Source organism: Ovis canadensis, chromosome 1, assembly GCF_042477335.2.
Source record: "Ovis canadensis isolate MfBH-ARS-UI-01 breed Bighorn chromosome 1, ARS-UI_OviCan_v2, whole genome shotgun sequence".
Classification (NCBI taxonomy): Eukaryota; Metazoa; Chordata; class Mammalia; order Artiodactyla; family Bovidae; genus Ovis; species Ovis canadensis.
Window position 1 is genome coordinate 99,714,859 of NC_091245.1, and position 6,000 is coordinate 99,720,858.

The window sequence follows — 6,000 nt, forward strand, 5'->3', positions numbered from 1 at the left end:
AAAGTTATGACCAACGTAGATAGCATATTGAAAAGCAGAGACATTACTTTGTCAACAAAGGTCCGTCTAGTCAAAGCTATGGTTTTTCCAGTGGTCATGTATGGATGAGAGAGTTGGTCTGTGAAGAAAGCTGAGTGCCGAAGAATTGATGCTTTTGAACTGTGGTGTTGGAGAAGACTCTTGAGAGTCCCTTGGACTGCAAAGAGATCCAACCAGTCCATCCTAAAGGAGATCAGTCCTGGGTGTTCATTGGAAGGACTGATACTGAAGCTGAAACTCCAGTACTTTGGCCACCTCATGCGAAGAGTTGACTCATCGGAAAAGACTCTGATGCTGGGAGGGATTGGGGGCAGGAGGAGAAGGAGACAACAGAGGATGAGATGGCTGGATGGCATCACTGACTCGATGGACGTGAGTCTGAGTGAACTCCAGGAGTTGGTGATCGACAGGTAGGCCTGGTGTGCTGCGATTCATGGGGTCGCAAAAAGTCTGACACGACTGAGCAACTGAACTAAATTGAACGGGATGTATTAAAATCACACATTTTATTTAAATGCTTTTAAATGAAAGCATTTAAATAATTAAACATATTTCAAATCTGCCATAGGAATAGTCAGTTCATAGAAACAACTTATACCATCAAAAACAGTTATTAATGTGTTCATTAATAACCATATGTTGCTCTCTTAAGAGTTTTATCATTAGGCTTACTAAGTATAAATTAACTGTATTTGTAATAATTACAGGAATAAATACAATATTAGTAATGTTTTATGGTAAGTATTAAATTCTGCTGAAAGAGGTATATGTTGAGCTGTCCATAGGAAGTTAAATAAAGGCATCTAGACTGTGGTATGGAGAAGGCAATGGCACCCCACTCCAGTGCTCTTACCTGGAAAATCCCATGGATGAAGGAGCCTGGCAGGCTGCAGTCCATGGGGTCGCCAAGAGTCGGACACGACTGCGCGACTTAACTTTCACTTTCATACATTGGAGAAGGAAATGGCAGCCCAATCCAGTGTTCTTGCCTGGAGAATCCCAGGGACAGGGGAGCCTGGTGGGCTGCTGTCTATGGGGTCGCACAGAGTCGGACACGACTGAAGTGACTTAGCAGCAGCAGATTGTGGTATGTGTTGTGTGAGTGTGTGTGAGGAAGAACGGGAGAAAACAGAATAGTAGTACATTGAGAAGAGAGGCTTGGGAATTAAGGAAGCTCCTTGAGGTTATTTTGTGAAAGCAAATGCCAGTTGAAAAACTAAAGCAAGAGGGTACTTCCCTGGCAGTCCAATGATTAAGACACTGCACTTACACTGTAGGGGGCGAGGGTTTCATCCCTGGTCCAGGAACTGAAAAAACGAAAGCAAGAAAAGAACCAGAGAGGGCAGAATGCATGAATTTTACAATGAAGAAAAGAAAGGAAATTTTTAGCCGTTTAAGAAAATACAAGTAAATATACATAAAGCATGCCCAAGAGTCTGTGTTCATAGTACATACAGTAGGTTAGACACTGCGTTACTGAATTTATACATTATGCAATAAATATTTAAGCACTTGCTATGTCCCAGGCACATACATGGTTATTTCTTCCTTTCTTGGCATTTTTACTTTCTGCGTTTAACAGAAGAAACACTGTAGAATTTTCTACAATAACTTGAACTTTTCCCCACGGTATTAAAATTGCAAGAATTTTTTTTTCACATTTTTAAATACATTATGTCAGAGCCAGGGTGTGAATATGGGTGAATTTTAAAATAACCAATGGGCTGTCTCTTTTGTGAATGAGTGGTGCCATTTTTTTTCATCTCGGTCCAAAGCACTCTCTCAGGATTTAGTTTCTGAGACACACCACTTTCCTTATTCATTCATTCATTTTCTATTAGACCTCAGGTGCAATGAACTGAATTGGTCACACTCCCCCAGTGCATGGCTCCTCATCACTTGTTTACTCAAGGACTTTTAAAACTTTTCTATTCCACTCCCCGCCTTTTCATCTCTTCTCTATTCTTTGCCTCTGCCCCATGAGTCCCTCCTCCTATGTGTGTGTGTGTTTTTTTTAATTGGGGTACAGTTACTTTTATAATGTTGTGTTAGTTTTTGCTGTACAACAAAACGAATCAGCCACGTGTGTACATATATCCCCTCCCTCTGGGAACTGCCTCCCTGCGGCTCATCTAGGTCACCACAAAGCACCAAGCTGAGCTCCCTGTGCGATACAGGAGGCTCCCACCAGCTGTCTATTTTACACGTTAGTGCACATCATGCTCCTTTTCTTTAATATCTATCTTTTCTATCTAATTTTTCTTCATTTATTAGGTCTAGGTTAGAGGACTCACCAGAATGGCAGCTGAACTGGTTGCTCTGACCTCATTTTACTGACAAATCAGGAAATGGGCAAAGCACTGCAGAAAGTACTCATCAGAGGAAGAAAAGGTGGGCTGAGTGGCTCCCGGGTTCCTGCCTTGTTCTCGTCACAGAGAGTGGTCTCAGCATCTCCTGAAGACTGAGGAAGTCTCCAGATCACAGGAAGGCAGAACTGGGGGCTCACTGCCTTTTGCGCCTTTTTGGCCTGGAGGATCACGACCAAGGTTAGGGATGAGGTTGCTTCGGGTATCTCAGCCCAGACTCTACGATGACCTGTAAGAGAGCTGGGGTGGGGCTGGTTGGAGTGAGAGAGCCTCAAAGGTCAAGGTTTCTGCTTGGCAATAACATTCTTCTTTCCAGATGTCTTAGATATTTGGAGATTTTTTTCATGCTATTCCCCTATTGAAGAAGAGGGAATGAGCTTTTGTGGATTAATATTTAGCAGAGACTCAAAGCTTCGCAGAGGCCGTGAAATGCCCCATGATCTGTGTGACGTGGGCCTATAGCCTCCTGGGCTTCCCTGTGTGTCAGCAGCATATTTCCTGAGATCCTCTCCAGGGCAGTTCTAAAGGACCATCATAAGGTTTTCACATCGTATGTAATGGTCTCCTCCCACTGCATGGAACAGACAGCTTGCACACCTACGAGATAAGGGACAGAGACAAAAGCCGAATGGGGAAGGAGGGGCTGAGGAAGGCATGTTTTTAAGCCCTGACTCAGTCTATTTTCTGTCGAGTCACTTTCGGTCTCAGTTTTCAGTTCTATCGGCCCCGAGAGGTCACTGGGGACAGCTACTTTGACTCTTGCAAACTGAGCTGAGGGCGTGGCTGCCATGACAGCTGGAGTTAAGAGTGTGGCTGGACGGGCCCCAGGCTCAGCTGTGTCTGTGGTGACAAGGACACAGCCGCAGTCGCCTCCACCTCCCTCTCCTGACTCTTTACTACTCAGTGAGTGTGCCAACAAAAGATCCCACCCAGTGGCCTCCTGAAGGAGGCGAGGAGGGTGGTGGAGCCCACAGCAGAGGGTGAGCAGGGGGTGAGGAGGGTTTACATCTGCGATGTCCAGTGAGGCTCAAGCCCCACTCCTGCAGGCGCATCTCCCGCCCCGAGGCTGGGTGGGCACCCAGGAGTTTTATGATGGGGTGACTTGGGCAGGATGACCCTCTTTGGTGAACTCTTCTGTAATTTCTTATTGTTGTTCAGGGTCATGTGAACTCAGACAGGGGGCCAGCTCAGCCCTCTGGGGGCACTTCAGACTGGTGTACAGAGGTGGCCCCTCTGTCATCAGAACTTGGTGATCATCTACAGCTGCTGCATGCAAGGTCCTCCCCAGATTACACAACCCATGTCAGACCACGGTAAGCTCTGTCCTGACCTGAAACAAGAGCTCAGAAATGTGAAGGGTGACCATTTCCCCATTTTATGTACACAAGAGCACTTCTCATAAACAAAGTAGTATGCATTTGTTTTTAAGTCAGCTTCCAAGAATTTCACAGACCAAATCCATTGACCTAGATAGACATTACCAGATCCCACATCCTCTGTCTAGTGGCTGTGGGACTCTGGGCAAGTTATTTGAGCCTCAGTTTCCTCCTTTATAAAATGGGAGTAAAAACTGCCAACTCACCTCGGGGGGTTATTATAAAGATTAAATGAGTTCCACCAAGTAACAAGCTCATCACAGAGCCCGGGATATTCACTGAGCCATAAATGTTAGCTCACATTATGATTTTTACTTACCTTTGTTCCATGCTTCACAAGAGAAAACACATTAGCCATGAGATTTCACCAAGAAATCACTGCTACCCACCTTCAGAGAGATGTTGGGATCAACTATTGGGCCACTAGGAAAATCAGCCAATCAGAACTCAGCAAGGACTTCCTTATAAGGCATGTGCCCCCAGATGGATGGGCTCCCACCAGCTATCAGAACCCCATAACTGAGCAGTGGTGGTGAATGGAATACTTTTGAAGGTAACATAGAGCAATTGAAAAAACAAGTGACCCATCAATGGCAAGCAATTACAAAATGTTTAACTTATTACAAGAATATCTGCAAGTGGGAGGGGATGGAACATGGGCAGATTCCAAACCAGCTTGTTCAAAAGGGCAAAGTGGGCACCAGGGGAAAATGGTTTGTTTCCCAAGGGCCTTCTTCTGAGGACTCCCTGCTTTCTAGTGCCTTCTCCTGGGAAATACCAAGGGGCTTCGGGTGCCATTCTGACAGGCACCTGGAGGTGTTTCTAGTGTTGTCCCAAATAAGATGAAGCATGCCTCTTATTTAAAGCTTGGAAACTTTTCCAGGAGACCAGGCTTCTCTTGTTTGGATTAGAAGAGTGAGCTTTTTTTTCAACAGCTTGTCCGAAGAGAAATGTCAGCTTTGGGATAAAAGTATGGAAAAACAGAGGACAAGAGTTAACACACCTCTTAGGCTAGTAGACCAACAGGATTGGGGGCTGCCTTTGAATATCCTGACTCTGCACGTCCTGGCTTCTGTATCACCTCACTGCACCACTAAGTTTGGAGAGAGGAATGAGAGGCAGTTAGGAGTAGGGGAAAGAAAAGTAGCTTTCATTCGCATGGCCTTTTGCAGTTTACAAAGATTTCTTAAGGATGTCTTCACGAGCACCTCCCAACAACCCTGAGATGAGGAAGGATCACTGTTCCCACCTAGCAGATGATGGAACTGAACTTGACTTGCTTACCTTTAGAAGCTCTGGGTTCACAGCCTGGTTGTGCCACTCATTTTGTGTAGCCAGAGACAAGTCGTTTAACTTCTTTTCAAAAATTATCTAATTCTTTATTTGGCTGCATTGGGTCTTAATTGCATCATGCAAGCTCTTTTGTTGTGGCACGAGGGCTCACTAGTTGTACATAGGCACTGGAACGTGCTGGCTTAGTTGCCCTGTGGCATGTGGAATCCTAGTTCCCCCACCAGGGATCAAACCCAAGTACCCTGCATGGCAAGGTGGATTCTTAACCACTGGACCACCAGGGAAGTCCCTGTTTAACTTCTTTAGTGTCAGTTTCCTCTATAAAATATAGGGGTTGGATTAGCTGATCTTAAAGATCTTTTCAGTTCTAATGTCCTCCAGCTCCTCTTCTCAGCTTACAAACCATGGTTAGTGAACGTCTATTCTGTACAGATGGCCTTTCCAGCCAAGGACTCCCATCTCAGATGGAAACATTTGAGTTCCCCTCTTCTCTGTGCTGCTAGGGACACTTAGGCACCCACTTAAACACTAGAAGCTTCAGAGACTCTTCCTCCCTGCCATTCATACTTACTGAGGAGCCAAGGCACTCAGAGCTTCTGCCACTGTGGTGGCCCCAAGGAAAGTGGGTTCTGCCCACTGAGGTGGTGCAGAGGAAAGACCTCCAGGCCTATGCTGAGGCTGTGCTTGGTGAAGATGGCATCCCATATTGGAAGGCAGGATGACTTCTGTTGGAATCAGACTTTAAAGGTTGCTTGAGTTCTGTAGTGTTCAGGTACTACAGTTAACTGCATTGTGAGTTCAATGGGCTCTTGTGTGATAACCCAGAAGCCTCACCCTCCTGTTCATTGTTTCTCTGAAGCAAGCATGCTAAGTTTCAACACATGTGATTCAGGAATACAACCTATCTATAGGCGGCACACTGTCCT